General features: G+C 43.2%; 1 pseudogene; it reads left to right on the plus strand.

The window, feature by feature from the left end:
* The first annotated feature begins 3264 nt into the window (after positions 1-3264).
* Positions 3265-5771, plus strand: LOC134757940 (transcription initiation factor TFIID subunit 4-like; annotated as a pseudogene).
* The last annotated feature ends 15576 nt before the right edge of the window (positions 5772-21347 follow it).

Here is a 21347-nt window from a genome sequence, read left to right on the forward strand (position 1 = left end):
TGGGTCTCGAACTCCTGACCTCAAGTGATCCACCCACCTCGGCCTCCCAAAGTGCTGGGATTACAGGCATAAGCCACCGTGCCCAACCCCATTGGACATTATGTCTCTAGAGAATCAGGCCCTGAAAAATGGCAAAAAGGTGACTTCTAAGACTGGGAATGATGGTGATTCAGCTGGGCTAAGACCACAGCAGATCTCTGATAACCGTGGTTATACATACATTTATAAAATCAATTTCATCATCCTCGATTAGTCACAATGGGCCCAGCCCATCAGCAGAGGCAGAAGTACTGAGGATTGTACTGGAATGTAGCCAACTCCTAGGCTATAGTGAAGTCCTAACATGTAAAGCCAAAACTAACCCATGATGGTACCGTCCTGTGACAAGGAAAAAATGAGAAGAGAAGATTGCAAAGCTACCAACAGTGAATCAGTCCTTGTAAGGAACATGCTAGGCATTGGGGATGACTCAATAATGCATGAAAATACTCAAGCCCCAATAAATGGTTCATCTGAGAAAACGAGAATGAACTATGTTGAGCATGAGAAAAGACGGATTCTATTCCTGGGACACAGTAGGCACGCAACCAAGGGCATTACCGTAATTATGGTGATATCTGAGTACTAAAATTTGAAACTGTCTTGCTGTAGCTAAACGTTTATCAGAATTCCCTTCTTGCCTTCTAAGACCAAATCATAGGTGGATATATCCTCAGGAAATGATAGAGTTTCCACTCCTGGCACGGTCTAAATAGGAACTGATGACTGTATTGCTTGGAGGAGCCCTTTCCAGATGCCCTGGGAAGATCTCTTACAGTTGGTCAAATAACAAAGTATGGAGGCACTGTGTGTTTCTGAAGCTATGGTTTTTGTTGTTGTTGTTGTTTGTTTGTTTTTAGTTCATGTCTTTTATTAACTCACACACAGTTAGTTGTCTTCTGGTTTGTTGAAGCAGTAAGTCAGACAACATTTGCCACAATAATGCCTGTCAAAGTGGCTTGCCAGAAACACTCCAGCTCCACATTCGTCGGAAGGGCACTAATTTTGTCATTCTCATCCACCTTATAACATTTCAGGACATCCAGCTTCACCTTCTTTCTCTTGTGCTTATTCTTCTTGGGAGTGGGGTAAGACTCCTTCCTTTTCTTAGCAACACCACAAAGTCTCAACACAAGATGAAGAGTAGGCTCCTTTTGAATGTTGCAGTCAGACAAAGTACGTCCATCTTCCAGTTGCTTGCCAGCAAAGATCAGTCTTTGCTGATCAGGAGGAATTCCTTCCTTATCCTGGATCTTGGCCTTTACATTTTCTTTTTTTTTTTTGGAGACGGAGTCTCGCTCTGTTGCCCAGGCTGGAGTGCAGTGGCACGATCTCAGCTCACTGCAAGCTCCACCTCCCGGGTTCACGCCATTCTCCTGCCTCAGCCTCCCATGTGGCTGGGACTACAGGCGCCTGCCACAACGCCCGGCTAATTTTTTTTTTTTGTATTTTTTAGTAGACACGGGGTTTCACCGTGTTAGCCAGGATGGTCTCGATCTCCTGACCTCGTGATCCACCCGCCTCGGCCTCCCAAAGTGCTGAGATTACAGGCGTGAGCCACCACGCCCGGCCGGCCTTTACATTTTCTATCGCATCTGAGGGTTCAACCTCAAGGGTGATGGTCTTCCCCCTTAGGGTTTTCACGAAAATCTGCAGTTTGGTGGCAGCTTCACCGCAGACGGCAGATCAAAAGGGAAGCTGAAGCATATGTTTAGGTCAATAAGTTGCAACATAAATATATATATACACACACACATATATACACACATATATATACACACAAACACATATACACATACATATACACACACACATATACATACGTATATTTTATATATTATATATGTTTAACTCAGAATATATATATGTGTGTGTGTATATGTCTGCGAAGGTGGCTAAACACTTCACGTATATACACACACACTAGAATACATATTATATAAAATATACTAGAATATATATTTATATAAGTTATATATATACAAATTATATATATAAATTGTAAAGTTGGCCGGGTGCGGTGGCTCAAGCCCATAATCCCAGCACTTTGGGAGGCCGAGGCGGACAGATCATGAGGTCAGGAGTTTGAGACCAGCCTGACCAACATAGTGAAACCCCGTCTCTACAAAAAATACAAAAATTAGCCAGGCGTGGTGGCGGGCACCTGTAATCCCACACACATACACAAACATATATATACACACACCATGGAATACTATGATTCCATAAAAAAGAATGAAATAATATCTTTTGCAGCAACGTGGAAGGAAATGGAGGCCATTATCTTAAGCAAAATTACTGAAAAACAGAAAATCTGCATTTGTACCTACTCAATATATAAAAATGAAAAAATAAAAAATAAAATTAGAAAAAAGATTTTATATCACCATATATAGAAATATATATTTTATATATCATTTATGCAAAATATATTATATATCATACATTATATATGCATACTTATGTACACATACATATACACAAATATATAACATATTTAATTCAGTATATATAATATACGGAATGGCTATATATACATTATATATACACACATACATACACACACACACACACATACAGTATACATGCTTAAAGAGTGTTCAGCTCCCTTCAGAGATTGTATGATTTTTTTTTTTTTAGTCAGGATCTCACTCTGTTGCCCAGGCTGGAGGGCAGTGGTGCAGTCATAGCTCACTGCAGCCTTGACCTCCTGGGCTCAAGGCATCCTCGTGCCTTTGCCTCTGTGCTGGGATTATAAGTGTGCACCACCACACCTGGCTAGTTTAAAAAATTATTTTTGGTAGAGATGGGGGGGTGGGTTCCAATGTTGCCCAGGCTGGTCTGGAACCCCCGTGCCTCCCAAAGTGCTGAGATCACAGGTGTGAGCCTCTGTGCTAAGCCAGATGGTACAATTTTGATTCTGCTCATATTTAACAACACCTGCACCTATCATTGTATTGAATGTATAGCTCATTCTGGTTTAGGGTCGGGGACTTATTCCTTCGGAATGGCAGAGTTCAGCATTTCCTGACTCCACCGCAAATTAATGCCACTTCATTAAGGCGGTAATGACCCTTCCATGCCTAACTCCCAGGGATTTTCCTTTTTTGTCTCTCAAGTAATAGGCTGTGGTTTCTCAAGGATTTTTATGATCCTTCCAGATGAAAGCTGTTTTGTCAAGCAAGGTGTTGTGAAACGTGCAGGGTCTATTTATAAGAGGTAGCTATGCGGTCAAGTTCAGGGTGGGTTCGGTGGAAGCAGACCAACCAGCAGCTCAAGCAGAGTTTAACGCTGCAAATCTGTGCCACGTTCTTCTTCCTGCGTGCAATTTGCAGGCAAGGACATCTGCTTAATTGGGTGTGAAACCCGGGCCTTGATTAAAAGGACTTTATGAGGCCGCAGCCTTGCATTTCCAAGGTCAGGCCCTAGTGGAGAGGGCGCGCGTTCCGCGGGGAGACACGAACTTATTCCTGAGTGCGCGTTCCTTGCTGGCCCTGAACCCCTCGGCCAGGCAGGGCTTGGCAGGGCCGTTTCCTGTCCTAACCAGGATCAAGGGATTGCGCGGCTTGCTGGTGAAGCTTGGCAGGGCCGCGACCTGTCCTAACCAGGCTCAGGGGATGGCGGGGGCCTGCTGGTGTCGCATATGTTTTGCATTCCAGCTCAGGATTTTGCAGAGCATAGGGAGCGGGTGTCACCCCCGGGGGGAAATGCCACCCACAAAATGCAGGTGGAGGCTGGGCGAGGCTGGCAGCCAGGGGCCAGAAATCCAAAGCCTGAGCCAGGTTCAGACTTCCTGACTCCCCCTCCCCGTTAGCTGTGGAAGGATGGCTCGGCCTGGTCCCCCTAAAAATGTGTCCGTTCTGACTTAGAGGCCGCTTTGGCTCTCGGAAAGCCCCCCTGACCTGCGGACTGAGGGACTGGAGACCCCCTCCAGTCGCAGAATCGCTGAGATCCCTCAAAACAAAGGCGTTTGCAGTTTGACCCCTTGCTGCTCAAACTGTGGTCGGCGAACCGGCAGCCTGGGCCGCCCTGGTCGCCGGTCAGGGGCGCAGCGTCCAGGCCGTGCCAGGCCCGCAAGTTAAGCACTGTCTGCATTTCCCTGGGGAAAGGGGTGACCAAATATCTAGCTATATTTGCATTTCAAATCCACACGGATATGGGTTTTAAATATAAGTATGTCCAACTATTGCCTGAGCCACACTTAAGCCAGGAAAAAAAAATCTTTGCGTTTCTGAAATTGAAATGCGTCTGCACAATTCTTTATCGGGTTGTCGCCGGGGTGTTTGAAACAGTGACCAATCAAGTTTCACGCACTACATTTGGTCGGGCGATCTCTCAAATCTGTCTTTCCCTAGTTTTTTAAAGAAATGTTTATTTGGAAAGAATTCTAGATCCACAGGAAGCTGCAAAGAAACGCACAGGGTCGAGCCCGCCCTTCCCCGCCCCTTCCAAGTAGAAATCTAGAATCACCAGAGTCCTACAGCAAAACCAGGACGCTGAAGTCATCCCGAAGACCCGGCAGCCCCTCTTGGGGATCCGCCCTCATTCCAAATTCTCTCAGGTCCCAAACAAGCACCCGCAGGAGTACTGAACTTTTTGGGGGGTGGGCAGAGGGGATCTGTATGCAGATTGCCAGCTGAGCAATCCTATTTTCTATGACTTAAAGCCAATCACAGGCTGGGCGTGGTGGCTTATACCTGTAGTCCCAGCACTTTGGGAGAACGAGGCAGGCGGATCACTTGTGCTCAGGAGTTCCAGACCAGCCTGGCCAACATGGTGAAACCCTGTCTCTACCGAGAAAATACAAAAATTAGCCGGGCTAATCCGAGCCCCTCTCTTCCCCAAACGCCAATTTCACTTTTTAGTTTTGAACTTCACTTCTGCTGAGCTACGCGCTCCCTGTCCCCGGGCCCCCTCGCCTCCCCATCTTCCGGGCTTGGGTGCAGCGACGCGGGTGGCCCGCCAGTGCGTCCCCGAGGAGAAGTCAGCCTGGGTCCCACCCCAGGGGTGCCCCGGGCGCGGAGGGGGCGTGGGCACCTCCCCAGCGCCGCACGCCCGGGTCTCCGGCTCCTGGGCTGGGTCGGGGCGGGGGCGGAGCGCGCGCGAAGGCGACGCCCCCAGCCCCGCGGCCGGGTTAGGGCGGGGAGAGGCGCGGTCACGCCCAGGCGGCTTCCGCCCGCCCCAACAGCGCGCACGCGGCTACCGAGCTGGAGGAGGCGGCGGGCGCGAGACCGGGAATGCGCAGGGCCCCCGCCTCGCCCCCCCAGCCCGGGCCGCGGCCCCCGCCTTCCCCGCAGCCGTCCCGCACTCGGTGCCCGCCCCCCGAGGCCGGCGGCCGCTCCCACTCGGGGCCGTTGCTGCTTGTGCCGTGAGCGCCGCCCAGCCATTGTCCCCGTCGCTCCGTCAGCCGCGCCGGACCGCGCACCAGGAGGCGAGAGCGCGCATGGGGAGCCTCTGTTGATGCCGCCGCCGCGCCGCCCTCCGAGGCTGCGTCCCGGGAGGCCCGGCTCCCCGAGCCCTCCGGCCTGGCCCGGTGCCCCGGACCTGAGTGCGGCCCCATGGAGGCGCCCGGGCTGGCCCAGGCGGCCGCGGCGGAGAGCGACTCCCGCAAGGTGGCGGAGGAGACCCCCGACGGGGCGCCCGCGCTCTGCCCCAGCCCTGAGGCGCTGTCGCCGGAGCCGCCTGCGTACAGCCTGCAGGACTTTGACACGCTGGCCACCGTGGGTGAGTGAGTGCGAGCGGGGACTGGGCCCACAGGGGCGCGCGGCGTGGCCGGGACGTTGTAGTAGGACAAAGGGCCCTGGGTGCCGACCTCCTGGGGAGGGCCCTGACCCGCTACTTCGGCTCGGAGTCCCCGTGCGGGGCTGCACCTGCGCCCCGGGTCTTCCCGGGTGGAGCGCACCCCCCAGTCCCCCAGCCCAGGCAAGTACCCCCGACCGGCCGGGTGCCTAACCTGAAATGCCGACGGCTCCTCTCGGAGACCACCCTCCACCCCCAGCACAGACAGCACTCGGGGGCCTGGGCCGTCCGACGTCACAAAACCTCCTGCGGGTCACCTCGCCTGGGGGACCTCGTGCTCCCTCCCTGGCAGCGGCCCCAGGGACACTGGCGCGGGGTGCGAAGACCCCTGCAGGCCTCCCCTAGGCCAGCCTCCCCGTGTGCCCAGCGGCAGGGAATGTACAGATTTCTCCAGGGGCTGCAGGAGCAGCTGGGCTGTGGGGGACAGGTGTCCCGTGGCGCTGTGGGGACGAGGACGGCAGCGCTGGGGACGGATCCTAACATGTCCTGACCCCGCCTGTGCTCTTCGTCTTGTGCCTCTGAAATGGGTAATTCTTGTATCGGACGCTTTATCCGTTTCCTTTGTCCTCTGTCTTTGCACTTAACCCCGAATGGGCAGCTTGACAGAGAGGTTTCGAGTTCTCGGTGCGCTTGCATCCGGACACGCGCTGCTTTATGGAGCAGCCCTGAGTGGGTCAGAATATCCCAACTGAACGTGGGCGCTGGATTTAAACAGTTGTCATCGGCCCGCCTGTGCCTCTTAGGGACTCCGTATGGCTAAGTGGGGTGTTGGCTGTCAAGAAAATAAATGGGAGAGTAGAGGGGGCTGTCCTGGGTGTGTTGGTGAGGCGTCGGCTCTCAGGCCCTCTAACTCCTGTTTGTCCTCATTTTGGAAAGGAGGAAGCTGGGCTGGGAAGCCCAAGGGCTCGAGGCCATAGCTTATGGCTTAGGAAGACCAGCGGGCATAGCCAAGGGGCCTTTAGAACCGCTGAGGAAGAGGGGACTTAGCTTCCTTCAGTGACCTCTTTGCCACTTAGACCTTGAGGAAGGGCCCACGAGGAAAGCCTGAATTTGGAAGGACAGAGTGGGAGGAGCCCCTCAAAAATGCAGTAGATAATTAATGTAGTTAATTATTGATATTAATCTAACAAAATAAGAAAATTTCATTGATAATGATTTCAGATTCCATATGGCAATCTAAAATTTCTTTAAAAAACTGCCATTCGTTGGGTTTTGGTGTAGTATCAAACGCTCTTCATTTTCTTCTTTGCTGCCTACTCTTGAATTGATTGAGTTAAAATCTATTTGTATACTCCCCCTCTCCTTATATGAAAGTTACATGCTGTATTTTATTTCACTCTTTTCCCTTAAAAACGTGAGTGTGCATTATTAAAGGGCTAGAATTAAGTGATACTTTAGTGACACATCTCTATGGCTCTCAGTTAAAGGGCTTCTGTTTGACAATCCCTACTATCTGTTCCTGGATTTAAATACTTTATATAATGAATAATGGAAGCGCACCATTAAAAAAGCTATACTGTGCTTTGTTTGTTAATTTCCAAGTTAATCCAATAGTTTAATTTTTTGGTATCATCATAATCAATATGAAAGCCTAAAAATCTAGCTATAAGGTCTTTTCTAGAGAGATTTCAACACTACTCTTAGATTGTTTATTTTTTTAGATGAAATATAATATACTTTTAGAGAGCTCAACAATAGTATGTTTTACTATTTGTGGTTCATTGCAAACAGGCCACCTGCCATAGCCCCTCCCTGTCCACACCCTATGTAAGATGACTTTGTCACTCCTCCCGTTAACAAGTGAAGTGCATTAGCCCTCCACGTGAATCTGCATTGTCTTTTCTTTAGTCAACAGCATGCAGTGGAAGGGATAGCATGATAGTTTTAAACCTGGGCTTCACAAGGTCTTTCATGTTTCAGCTCTTTGGACCTCGGCCCAAGTCCCACATATACAAATCAGAGCCAAACTACTGGAGTTCATTCAAATCACTAGGAGATGAAATGAGTTGTCACCTTGTCTGAGTCTGTCCTAGACCCTCCAGCCCCCAGCCAACCTGTGAACTGACCACAGATACATGAGGGAGCCCAGGCAAGAAAAGAAGAGCCACCCAGCTGAGCCCAGTCCAAATTACAAAACCAGAGACACTCTTGTGCTAAACAATGAGTAGTTGTTTTTTTTAGCCACTAAGTTTCGGGGCAGTGTGTCACGTCCTCATGCTTGCTTGCTTTCATCATTGTGGCCTGAATTTTAAAAATTCATAAATGTGAAATAATCCCCATATCTCTTCCATTTAAATAACAAAAGATACACATGCAGAAAATCACACTTCTCTGTATTAGAAATTGCAATGCATTTCTCCATAATGAAGTATTATCCTAGAAAGTTGACAAAGCCCTCATCCATCCCATCTCAATTACAAATTTGTCCCCTTTCCTTCAAATAAATTGTTTTGGACCATAAAAATGGAAACTGCATTCTGCAAATGTATTTTGAATCATACTATGTTCATAGCCAGTTTTTGAGAGTCTAGCTGAGAAATTTTGTGACGTTGCAAATCAATATCAAAAAAGGTCCAGAAATAACAAATTCTATGACTCTGAATTATGAAAGATGATCCGATTATTACTATAAGTTGAAAAACAGATGGAAAAGAAATGTAAAAGACCCCAAAGTGATACATCATTGGTTTCATAGGAAAAAAAAAAAAAAAATATATATATATATATATATATATTCTCAGTGTTTTGGTGTTTCAATTTTTTTGGTTGGGTTTGGGGTTTTTTTGTTTTGTTCGTTTGTTTGTTTGTTTAGATAGAGTCTTGTTCTGTTGCCCAGGCTGGAGTGCAGTAGTGTGATCTCAGTTCACTGCAATCTCTGCCTCCTGGGTTCAAATGATTCTCCTGCCTCAGCCTCCCGAGTAGCTAGGATTACAGGTGTCTGCCACCACCTCCAGCTAATTTTTGTATTTTTAGTAGAGATGGGGTTTTACCATGTTGGCCAGGCTGGTCTTGAACTTCTGACCTCAAATGATCCTTCAGCCTTGGCCTCCCAAAATGCTGGGATTACAGGCAAGAGCCACATTGTATGGATTTCAAATTTCCAGAAATTTACAATGTAGAACATTTGTTATCTATGTAACCACCTCTGATTTTTTTTTTCCCTGCTTACAGCATGTTTTTAAACAAAATGTACCTTACATCATTAATTTCAATGTATTTAAAGAGCTTAATGAAGTGGCATGTGAACACCACATTTCAAATCTGAACTTGGGCTGACAGGGTCTGGACTCACTCAATTTCATAATTTCCACTTCCTAAGAAATTGTCCTGTCCCCACTCTTTCTATAAGCACTTGCACACACAATTCCAGCAGCCGCATTAAAATATTACAACCTCATGTTTCCTTCAGAAAAGAGAATTGGCTTTAGTTTTGATGTCTTTTAAAACACCATCGTTTTGGCTGTTCTGTAAGTCTATTTATCATTTAAGCAATGAAATTTCCATCTCAGGAAAAGAAAGTGTCTATATTTTTTTCTGTCTCTCTGACTCATAGTTTCTCATGCTGAACTCTTTATGAACCAGAAAAGGGGACGCATGGCCAGTGTCTTTCCATGAAACATTCTCTGCTGATAGATGTTATTGCCAAGGCAGCTTTCAGAAGGCTAGGACTCATTGTCAATGCCAAGTGTGCAGTCATCCATCATTTGGAACCATTTCTACCTTGCTAGCGCACCCGCTTCTCTTCGGGGAAGTTCTATTGTTGGTAGAATGAGAAAACCCTCTTTGTTCTCCTGAAAAACTGGGATGTTTTTCAGAAAGGCCCAGGCGGGCGGGGCATGGTGGCTCATGCCTGGTATCCCAGCACTTTGGGAGGCTGAGGCAGGAGGATCACTTGAGCCCAGAAGTTCAAGAGCAGCCTGGGTAACATAGCAAGACTCTATCTCTACCAAAAAAAAAAAAAAAAAAAAAAAATGAAATTAGCCGGGTGTGGTGGTGCATGCCTGTGGTCACAGCTACTTGAGAGGCTAAGGCAGAAGGATCAATTCAGCCCAGAAGGTTGAGGCTGCAGTGAGCCATACTCATGCCACTGCATTCAAGCCTGGGTGACAAAGAGAGGACCTGTCTCAAAAAAAAAAAAAAAAAAAATTGCTCAGGTGCATTGATGTTTAATAATGGAAGAAAAAGATTAACTCTTTTTTTTGTTTGTTTTGTTTTGAGACGGAGTCTCGCTCTGTCGCCCAGGCTGGAGTGCAGTGGGGCGATCTCGGCTCACTGCAAGCTCCGCCTCCCGGGTTCACGCCATTCTCCCGCCTCAGCCTCCGGAGTAGCTGGGACTACAGGCGCCTGCCACCATGCCCGGCTAATTTTTTGTATTTTTAGTAGAGATGGGGTTTCACCATGTTAGCCAGGATGATCTCCATCTCCTGACGTCGTGATCCACCCACCTCGGCCTCCCAAAGTGCTGGGATTACAGGCGTGAGCCACTGCGCCCGGCCATTAACTCTTAAAAGATTAAGCATATGTGGATTTTAAGTTTGCTGTGAGAAATAATTTACAACGTTAGACTTTCTCCCTTTAACAATAAATCATGTGTTAACTGCTCAAATTATGGTTTTTGACTTCTTTTCATGTCAAGATTAAACACCAGTGAATGAATACATTTGTTTCTCATAGCAAATAGTTGGAGTCTAATTATTGCCATATATTGTTATATGTCTGGTAAAGTATTCTGAGGGACAAACAGAAGAATCAGGTAATCAAAAGGCGAAATGATGTGTTAATTTTTTTAATACATGGCTCTGGAATGAGGGAAAACAGAACTTTAAAATGAAGAAGGATTCCTCCCTGAAGGAACTCTGGATCTAACTTCTTCCAGGCAGGGCACGGTGACTCACGCCTGTAATCCCAGCACTGGGAGGCTGAGGTTGGAGAAGCACTTAAGCCTGGGAGTTTGAGACCAGTCTGGACAACATAGAAAGACCCCACCTCTACAAAAAATAAAATAAAATAAAATAAGATAAGATAAAATAAAATAAAATAAATTAGCCAGGCATGGTAGCACAGTCTGCAGGCCCAGCTACTCAGGAGGCTAAGGCAGGAGGATCATTTGAGCCCAGGAGGTGGAGGCTGCAGTGAGCTGTGATTGCCCTGCTGCTCTCCAGCCTGAGCAACAGAGCAAGACCCTGTCTAAAAAAACACAAAAAAACTTCTCCCTCATAAGGGGCACATCTTTAAAGGTCAATATAGTGCAAGTATTTAACAAGTTGTTCTCAAGAAGTAGGAAAATGAGAAAATATCAAGGCCTTCTATTCATGCACTCTATCTAAATTTCTTTGAATGTCTTTTAAATTCAAAGAGAAAAATTATTGATCTATGAGTATACACTCATTCTATTTGGCAAAACAACCAAAATATTGTTGGAGATAATATTGTATTGCCTAGTTATGCTTCTCACCCAGTTATTTATGTACTACAGATATACAGTTGCTCAAATTTGTGGAATGAGAAAGCAAGCCAGGTGTACAGGCTAAAAAATGAAAATTTAATCATCAATTAAACATTCATAATTGGCTTTTTTCACTTAGTGACTTTTGATACTTTATAGATACAGCTTAATTTTGTCTTGTGTTGACTTCTTGTGCTATTTTCTCTGTAGAAAGTTTATGTGATCCTTGAACCTGAGTTATTATTTATTTATAAGTATATAACTTTATCTTCCCCAGGAGATCACCAATTCCAAAGGGCATTCATGTTATTTTCATAATAAAGAAAAAATAAAAATATTCTTAAAACTTTTGAATTTTTAGGGGGCCAGAAAAAAATTATACTACGCAGCTTAGACCTATGATCAACATATTTGTACATAAAAAAAGCAAGTCATTAATTCAGAATAATTCAAGCAAATTCAATACATAAAATACTCTTGGGCAATGAAAATAAAGAATGCTTTATTTATCCCCAAATAAAAACCAACGACAAACACAAAGGCATCTGATTCTCCAGCATATTTTTATTGAAGGATTGAGTAAAGAAAATGAAGTGTCTTCATTTGCCATTTGGTAGTATGAGATGAAAAAAAGAATGCAGAAATATATTTGTTTAAACTTCCTTTTTTTGAGACAGGGTCTTGCTCTATCGCTCTGTCTGGGGGGCAGTGGTACGATCATGGCTCACTTCAGCCTCAACCTCCTGGACTCAAGCAATCCTCCCATCTCAGCCTCCATGTAGTTGTAGCTGAGACTACAGGTGTGCACCACCACATGCAGCTAATTTTTTAAATGTTTTTTGTAGAGACAGGATCTCCCTATATTGCCCAGGCTGCTCTCGAGCTCCTGGGCTCAAGTCATCCTGCTGCTTCAGCCTCCCAGAGTGCTGGGATTAAGGGTGTGAGCCACTGCACCTGGCCCCAAAACTTTCATTTTAAAGACCTGTGTTTTCTGCACATAGAGCCGCAGAAACTATTAGTACTGGGGAGTACCAAGCATGATATTTAAGGGCAACACTGACTATTCTAAAATGCACGTGTTTTATTTAAGTCTGTGAAAGTACACAGATAAAGAATCTTACTCTTTCAAAGTAATCTCCTTAGAGCTATCCGTATACTCATAGGTGCTCTTCTTGATCGAACACAATTGTGACTTCTGGAAACACTTTCAGAACCTAGAGTGTGTTCTTTCATGCCTGAGCTTCTTTCCACGAGACTGTTGCTTCACTAAATGCATTACTGAACATCTCCACAGATACAAATCGTCACCCTTTCCAAACTGATTTGGATTTTGGCAACATTTTGAGTGAGTTTTGTTTGTTTGTTTGGTTTGGTTTTTTAGGTACGGGGTCTCACACTGTCACCCAGGCTGGAGTGCAGCAGTGCAATCTTAGCTCACTGCAGCCCTGGACTCCCAGGCTCAAGGGATCCTCCCACCTCAGCCTCCTGAGTAGCTGGGACTACAGGCACACACCACCATATCTGGCTAATTTTTAAAAATTTTTTTGTAGAGATAGGATCTCACTATGTGGCCCAGGCTGGTCTTGAGCTCCTGGCCTAAAGCCATCCTCCTGCCTCAGCCTCCCAAAGTGCTGGGAGTACAGGCATGAGTCACCATGCCTGGACATGAGTGGCTGTTATACAAGATACAGTAAGTAAGATTTACGATGCTGTTAGGGAATTGAAAAATGATTTTCAAAAGATAATTTTTAACCAATGGATCAGAAAGAATAAGAAAATGAAGCTTTGACATTGTCCTTTTATATTCTTCCTCATAGCAACAGAAACTTCAGTTGACTATTTTCAAACTCCATCTGCATACTCTAAAAAGATATTCTCAAAAGGCAATGGAAAGGGTCAGTTGAATGACTTATATTTACACTTCACTAATCGATTGTTTGAGAAGACACTTGGCTAGGGCCAGCCAGGAAAGAAGAAATAGAGAAGACACTTAACCAGTTAACCCAATTGACAGGTGGCTTTGGGATGGTATACGGAGAGCCTTCTGTGTTTTAGAAAATTTGAGTTGTTCCAAGAACAGAATAACGGCTGATCTCTCAAATGATAAATGCGGATCCCCTGGCTAGTGGCAGAGGAGTGATTTGCCCATTAAATTGCTGAGGGCTATTGTTTGATTTAATACTGGCCAGGCAGAAAGAGGAAGTTTTCCTTGGAGTGGAGCAGGTCACCCCGTCTAAGGCTTGAAATCATTGGCTGTTGTTGCTGGTCAAAAAGCATAGGCCAAGCTGGGCAGTGGCTCACGCCTATAATCTCAGTAGTTTGGGAGGCTGAGGCAGGTGGATCACCTGAAGTCAGGAGTTTGAGACCAGTCTGGTCAACATGGTGAAACCCCATCTCTACTAAAAATACAAAACTAGCCAGGTATGGTGGCTCATGCCTGTAGTCCCAGCTATTCTGGAGACTGAGGCAGGAGGATTGCTTGAACCCAGGAGGTAGAGGTTGCAGTGAGCCGAGATCGTGCCACTGCACTCCAGCCTGGGCAACAGAATGAGACTTCATATCCAACAAAAATAATAATAATAAAATAAAATAAATAAAATAAATCTATAAGAATAAAAAAATTGAAAAAGAAAATGTGGTATATCTACACAGTGGACTACTATTCAGCCATAAAAATAAATGAAACCATGACTTTTGCAATAACATGGATGGAACTGAAGGCTATTATCTTAAGTAAAATAACTTAGAAAGTGAAATGCCAGACGTGCTCATTTGTAAGTGGGAGCTAAAGAATGCACACTCATGGATATAGAGAGTGGAAAAACAGACATTGGAGACTCCAAAGGGTGGGAGAGTGGGAGGGGGTGAGGGATGAGAATTTCTGTCATGAGTACAATGTGCATTATTCAGGTGATGGATACATTGAAAGCCCAGAAGGCAGTAGGTAATATATCTATAACAAAATTGCACCTGTACCTCTTAAACTTATACAAATTATTAAAAAGCATAATGATATATCTCTTGACCACTTAAGGAAGCGGAAATGTTAAAAAGTATCTGTATGAGTTATAAATTGCTTTGTCATAACATCCACAAACTTGAACACACCCACTTATTGAGAGACTGAATAAACAGTGGCCAGACTATCTATAAAACAATGCTTAACCTCAATAATAATGAGAAAAATGCAAATTTTTTAAAAAATTGCTTGCCAACAGATGGCAAAAATTAATAGTCTGGCTGCACCAAGTATTGGTATGAATAGAAAGCAGTCAAGTTCTCATATACATTTTTTTGGTGAGAATAAAATAGTCCCGCAACCACCTTGGAATCAGTGAGAATTTTCTAGTAAACTCGAACATGCTCATTCTCTAGGGCCTTGCAATTAAAAAAAAAAAAATGCCAAAGCCCATGAGCAAATATTCATACCCACAATGTCCATGACCAGAGAATACTGAAAACAACCTATGCACTCATCAACATTGGACTCGATGAATAAAATAGGGTAGATTCACACAATAAAACTGCAGTGAATATGAATAACCTCCGTGTACATGTATCGACATGAATGCATTTCAAAATCATAATAGTGAGAGAACCAAGTCAGACAAAACTATATGCCCTATGATACCATTTACATGAAGTTCAAAAACAGGCAAAACTAAACAATGTATTGTTGAGGGATATTTACATAGACAATAAAACAATACAAAAGATAGAATGACTGGACATCTCATTATTGGGTTGGCGTTTTTTGTTTTGTTTTTCAACCTGGGTAATGGATATTAATTTTATAAAGTATTCTTTAAACTCAATCCATTATATGTTTTATGCATGCTTCCCTATGTGTATGTACAAAGATAGACAAGGGGTGGGGGAGAGAGAGAGAGAGAAAGGCGTGGAGGGAGCAAGGAGGGGAGGGAGGGAGGAAGGAATGAAAAGGAGAGAGTGCAATAAGCAAAATCATGAAGGAGAGAGTATTGGAAATACCAAAGAAATAAATAACACGTAAAAAATAAAGAAAACGCGTGACTCCATTTCACAGGTCCTTTTATTTCTATGGGCTTTCTGGGTATTGCATGCAAATCTCCATGGTCTGCAAGCAATCACACATCACATGTGTGCTTTACACACATCACCATTCAGCCATTGCTGACTTTTCATTTGTCTGTCTGCCTGCTGTGTTCTTTAGTTTCGAAATCTCGTAATGGAAGACTCTATTCAATTTTGCATCCTCGGCACCTCGCATGGTGCCTGGCAAACAGAAGAATAAATATAATTAAATTTAAAAATGCATAAAAACTTTAAAAATGGACCAAAATAATGGGAGGAAATGTTGCCTTATTTTTAAACTCTAAATTAGTCCATGGGGAGTGTCCCACCCCACACCACCCACCGCACTCCCCACACACACTTATAATAGCCTCTCTTCAAGACACAATCTTAATTTATACATAACCAAACTAAAAGAAAACACAACTCTGAAAACGTGAAAAAACTATGCCCCCTCTTCTAGGTCTTATTATGTTCTTTTCAATGTTCAAACACAAATTGATTTGGCAACCCACGTTTTCTTAAAATTCCTAAGGGCGTTTATTTAACCGAACCACAATAGCATGCCACTTGCATATATTTGTATATTTGGATTCAGATAATGTTTTCCATTTACTTTTAAATGATCCCATATAATGTGCATTATTCAACTGTACCCCCACTGAATATAAATAATTTAATGTTCACATTTCTAATGCTTGCCAGCGGAAGCAATTTTTTCCCTCAAAATGTGTAAGACAGAGTAGGTTCTCATGCTTAATGCAAACAAAAATGGCCTGAAACTATTTATTTTTCATTTTAGAAATATTATTTCAACATAGACAGAACATAAACTCAGTACTTAACAGAAAATTAATATAATTTTAATGTCCTGTTATGATGATTTCTATTCTCCATTGCTTTTGCACTTACGAAGAGTTTGGAATAGACTTTCCATAAAATGTAAGTTCTCAATTTGATCCTAAAAACTATTCAAAGAATCGACCAGCATTATATAATAGCACAGATGTGACAGTCCAATTTTTTAAAGTTACAAAAAGAGACCAGAAATCACTGAAAAGAGGCAAAAATAATACTATTTTAGTTTTAAATTGCTGATTTTTCTTTTCCTTTTTTGATTTAGACAAAGTTTCCCATTCCATAAATAGTTGATTTTTACTACAATTCAGGAAGAAAGCTAGTTCCAAAATTCCTGATCCTTAAAATAGCTATATTTTATGCTTAAACATTAACATACATTACTAAAAGTTACAAAGAGCTGGTTAACATATGAAATTCACAAATATAACCTTTCTGATTTTCTTCTTCTTTACCAAGAAATCCTCTTATGTCACCAAGTCAGCCCCATTGCTAAATGGAAACAGTGTAAGTATTTTTACATCTTCACCCACTATTCCTAGCTGACTCAAGACCTTGTTACTAAAATGCTTATTTAAGAGAAATATTTCTGGTTAGAAATGGTGTAATAAAGTCCATCTTGAACTCTCCTCTACTTGGAAATCATTTCAAAAAACACAATAAAGGTGAAAAACAGAAACACTGCCTTCCTCTTTATGAGAATAAGAGATAGAAGATATTCAGAATCACAAGCAGTAGAAGCCACACAAGGCTGTGGAAAGAGACAGAGAAAATAACCCTGGCTGCAAATTCTAATATCCAGGAAAAATCAGTTCTCCATGGAAGGAGAAACCAGAAGTCCAAGACAAATATTTCTTGTTGGCAATAATGAGGAAAGTGTGCTATAGACTCATGGTAAGAGCTCCTCTGCAACCAGTCTAAATTCAACATTTAGAGAAAATGGTGTTGAATGAGAAATCACAGAGACAGCCATATTTGTAGGAAGCACCTCATGACTGAGGCAAACCAAGGATGAAACACGAATGCAGGGTGCAGCTGCCTAGCTTTTTGGGCAAAACAAAAAGGTTAAAGATAGTACTGGGAATCCTATTCAGTGGAAGGAAGGAAGGAAGGAAAGAAAGAAAGGAGAGAGGAAGGGACGGAGGCAGGGAGGGAGGGAAGGAAAGGCATATATTGGAATGAAGTAAAATAGTTTTTATTCATAATGACATGATCTTGCATGTAGAAAATTCTCTAGCATCTGCAGAAAAGCTACCAGAATAATAAATGGATTTAGAAGGTCACAGAATACATGGCTTATTTTAAAAATTAAATTAGGCTGGGCTCGATGGCTCAAGCCTGTAATTCCAGCACTTTGGGAGGCCAAGGTGGGCAGATAATGAGGTCAGGAGATCAAGACCATCCTGGCTAACACGGTGAAACCCCATCTCTACTGAAAATACAAAATAATTAGCCGGGCATGGTGGTGGGCACCTGCAGTCCCAGCTACTCAGGATGCTGAGGCAGGAGAATGGCGTGAACCCGGGAAGCAGAGCTTGCAGTGAGCCGAGATTGCGCCACTGCACTCCAGCCTGGGCAACAGAGCAAGACTCCATCTCAAAAAAAAAAAAAAAAAATTAAATTATACCAGTAACAAAAAGTTGGAAAACAAATTATTTTAAATGTCATTTACAATAGCAAGTAGTACTGAGAGACAGATTTAGCAAATTTATGCAACACCTGAACACTGAAAGTTTTTAAATATATATGTTGATGAGAGAAATTTATGAAGACCAATACACAGAGAGATATATCATTTCTATTATTTGAAAGTATTGGCATTGTTAAGCTGATAATTTCCTCTTACTTGATCTACTGATTCAATGAAATGCCAATCAATGTTTCATTAGGATTTTTTTTATATTGACAAGCTAACTCCAAAATTTACCTGCAAATGCCAAGGACCTAGAATAGCAAAGTAATTTAGATAAAGAACAACAAAATTAGAGCACATATGCTTCTTAAGTTCAAGATTTACTAGAAGGCAACAGTATCAATGTCATGTGTCACAGGCAGTAGGACAGACAGGGAAAACAATGATATAAGATAGAACCACACATCCATGGTCAATTGACTCAATGTGGAAATAATAAGCTTTTCAAGAAATGGTGTAAGAATAACTGAGTATTCTTTTAGGAATTTAAAAAAAACCCTTTTTTCACTATTTAGAAGGTTTTATCAAAATGTATCATAGACGTAAATGAAAAAGCTGAACTATTAAGCATCTAGGTGAAAACACATGAACAACTCTTCTTGAACTTGGTATAGAAAAGATTTTTCAGGGCTGGGCATGGTGGCTCATGCTTGTAATCCCAGCAATCTGGGAGGCCGAGGCAGGCAGATTACTTGAGGTCAGGAGTTTGAGAACAGCCTGGCCAACAATGATGAAACCCCATCTCTACAAAAAAATGCAAAAAAAAAAAAAAAATTAGCCTGGCCTGGTGGCATGCACCTGTAATCCCAGCTCCTTGGGAGGCTGAGGCAGGAGAATTGCTTGAACCCAGGAGGTGGAGGTTGCAAAAAAAAAAAAAAAAAAGAAAAGAAAAGAAAAGGTTGTTTAGATAGGACACAAAAAGCATGAATCATAATATTTTTAAAAATGGATGAAGTGGACTTTATCAAAATTCAAAATTATCTTTAAACAACATCATTAATAAAAGAAAAGATAAGCTGCATACTGGGAAAAAACATTACATAAAATATATATTCAGAATATATAAACAACTCAATTACAAAAGACAAGCAACTCAACAGACTACTGACAAAATATATGAACAAATACTTCACAGAAAAATAATACACACACACTCACACACACGGAGCCAATATGTATATAAACAAAAATACCATCATTATTAGTGATCAGAGCACTGCAAATTAAAGACACAATGAGATATCCCTACATGACCACGAGCATAAATAACATTTTCAAGCTTGACAATAACAAGCACTAAATATAAAGCAACTACAACCCTCCTACATTCTCAGGTGCAAAGTGAAACGACAACTTTTGAAAAACAGTGCAGCATATGAACCTAAACATGTAACCAAGAAAAAAAAAAATAGAAATAGCCTATAGACAAAGACGTGTCCACTGACACCATGCATTTTTATTCATAATAGCTCAGACAGGTAAATACCTCCATTGTAAAAATAAATAAATAAATAAGCTATTCCACTGGGATTATGAAATTTTTTAAAAATTTGCACAGTCTCATTATCCCTGTGCATTTGATTTTCTCCTCTGGGAGCCTGCAGCATTTACCTTGGAAGTGCCCCAAGCAGGTGACTAAGCCAGTTTCACTCACCTTTGGTTGACCTCACCTGGAAATGAAGGGGAAATTGTATTTTTCTCACATTCTAAGCACACCTGGTTGACCTATGATGCAATAATAATTACATAGTTGGGTTCTCTGCACCAGATAGCTCCTTCCATTGCAAAAACATTGCCATTCATGCATTTTCACCCCTCAGCTAGACCTCACATGAAGGTCTAAGAAAGAACAGTAGATTGTGTCAAAAATCATTGATTTCTGAGTTGTTGGTTTTTTTTTTTTAAATGCTAGTGTTTGGTGCCATCTAGTGGGTTCAATTTACTATTTAAGCCACACAAAAAAATCACCATAACAGAGGGAAGAGAGAGGATCCTTTTAAAATAAATGAAATCAAGAATTGCTTTTCAAAAATAAGTGTGGGCCGGGCGTGGTGGCTCATGCCTGTAATCTTAGCACTTTGGGAGGCCGAGGCGGGTGGGTCCCTTCAGGTCAGGAGTTCAAGAACAGCCTGGCCAACATGGTAAAACCCCGTATCTACTGAAAATACAAAAATTAGCCGGGATGTTGGCGGGCGCCTGTAGTCCCAGCTACTCAGGAGGCTGAGGCACGAGAATCGCTTGAACCCGGGAGGCGGAGGTTGGAGGGAGCCGAGATCACGCCACTGCACCCCAGCCTGGATGAGAGAGCGACACTCTGTCTCAAAAAATAAAAAACAAAAAACAAACAAAACAAAAAGTGTGGACTAGGGCTCAAAATTCTGATGCCTTTTTTTTTTTAATAATTAACTTTTGCTTGATGAATATGGGGGTGATATTCTTTTTTGAGGGTGATAAAAATGTTCAGGGAGATGGAGATGATGGTTGTACAATATTATGCATGCTGTGTACTAAATGCCACCGAATTCTATGCTTTGAAATAGTTAAATATATGTTAGAATAATAACATTCTAAGAAAACATGAATTTAAAGTGGGAGGCATGGTAGATAACATGACTGCCCACACATAATCTTTAAATCTGCCCAATATAGTCCAACATTGTTTCTTCAGATGGCTATACTTTATTTTACCTTGTATTTTATCTACTATGTCACTTTTTCCCCCACTTTCTCACCTCAGCTATTCAAACAGCCCCCTGCCCAGCCTTCTAGCACTCAATCCTGTCTCCCGGGATAAACGGCATCCCTCCTAAGCCATCCAAGACATGGTGTCACTGCACTTCTGAATGTTCCTGGATTTTCCCCAACTTTTCCCAATGGAAAAGCCCTGTAAGGGTCTCTATGGAAGTTTAGTAGGGTTAGGGGCTAGCACCAGCTGTCCCCACTGTTGTAAACCCTCTCATCCCTCTGGGTGGCAATTGGGGGGTGGGTGATGGTCTGTGGACCAGCTGTGGGGAGCTACCCCTGGAGTGCAGAACCTACGGATGCAGAGAAGAGGTACCTCCTTCTTGTACAGAACGGGTGTGCAGGGATGCCTGAAATGGGGAGAGGGCAGAGTGCCGGGAAGGAAACCCAGCACTCTTATGGGTTACACCGTAGGGATGGCAGGGAAGGAGGTGGGAAAGATGATTTCAGCAGGGGACAGGAGTTAGTGGGGGAGGCTTGCACCCTTCCACGATTCTGAGAGTGCACTCACACAGGCACATGCACTCACTCCCATGCACACACTCCCACTCATTCATGTACACACACTTGCATTCTCATGCCCTTTACACTTGCCCTTGCACACTAGCACACTCAGGTCCACACCCAATACACATACACAGTCATATACTGAAAAACACAGCCACACTCACACTCGTGCATCACAACCCTACACTTACACCATCACACGCACACTCA

The sequence above is a fragment of the Gorilla gorilla genome, chromosome X (assembly GCF_029281585.2).
Source record: "Gorilla gorilla gorilla isolate KB3781 chromosome X, NHGRI_mGorGor1-v2.1_pri, whole genome shotgun sequence".
Taxonomy (NCBI): domain Eukaryota; kingdom Metazoa; phylum Chordata; class Mammalia; order Primates; family Hominidae; genus Gorilla; species Gorilla gorilla.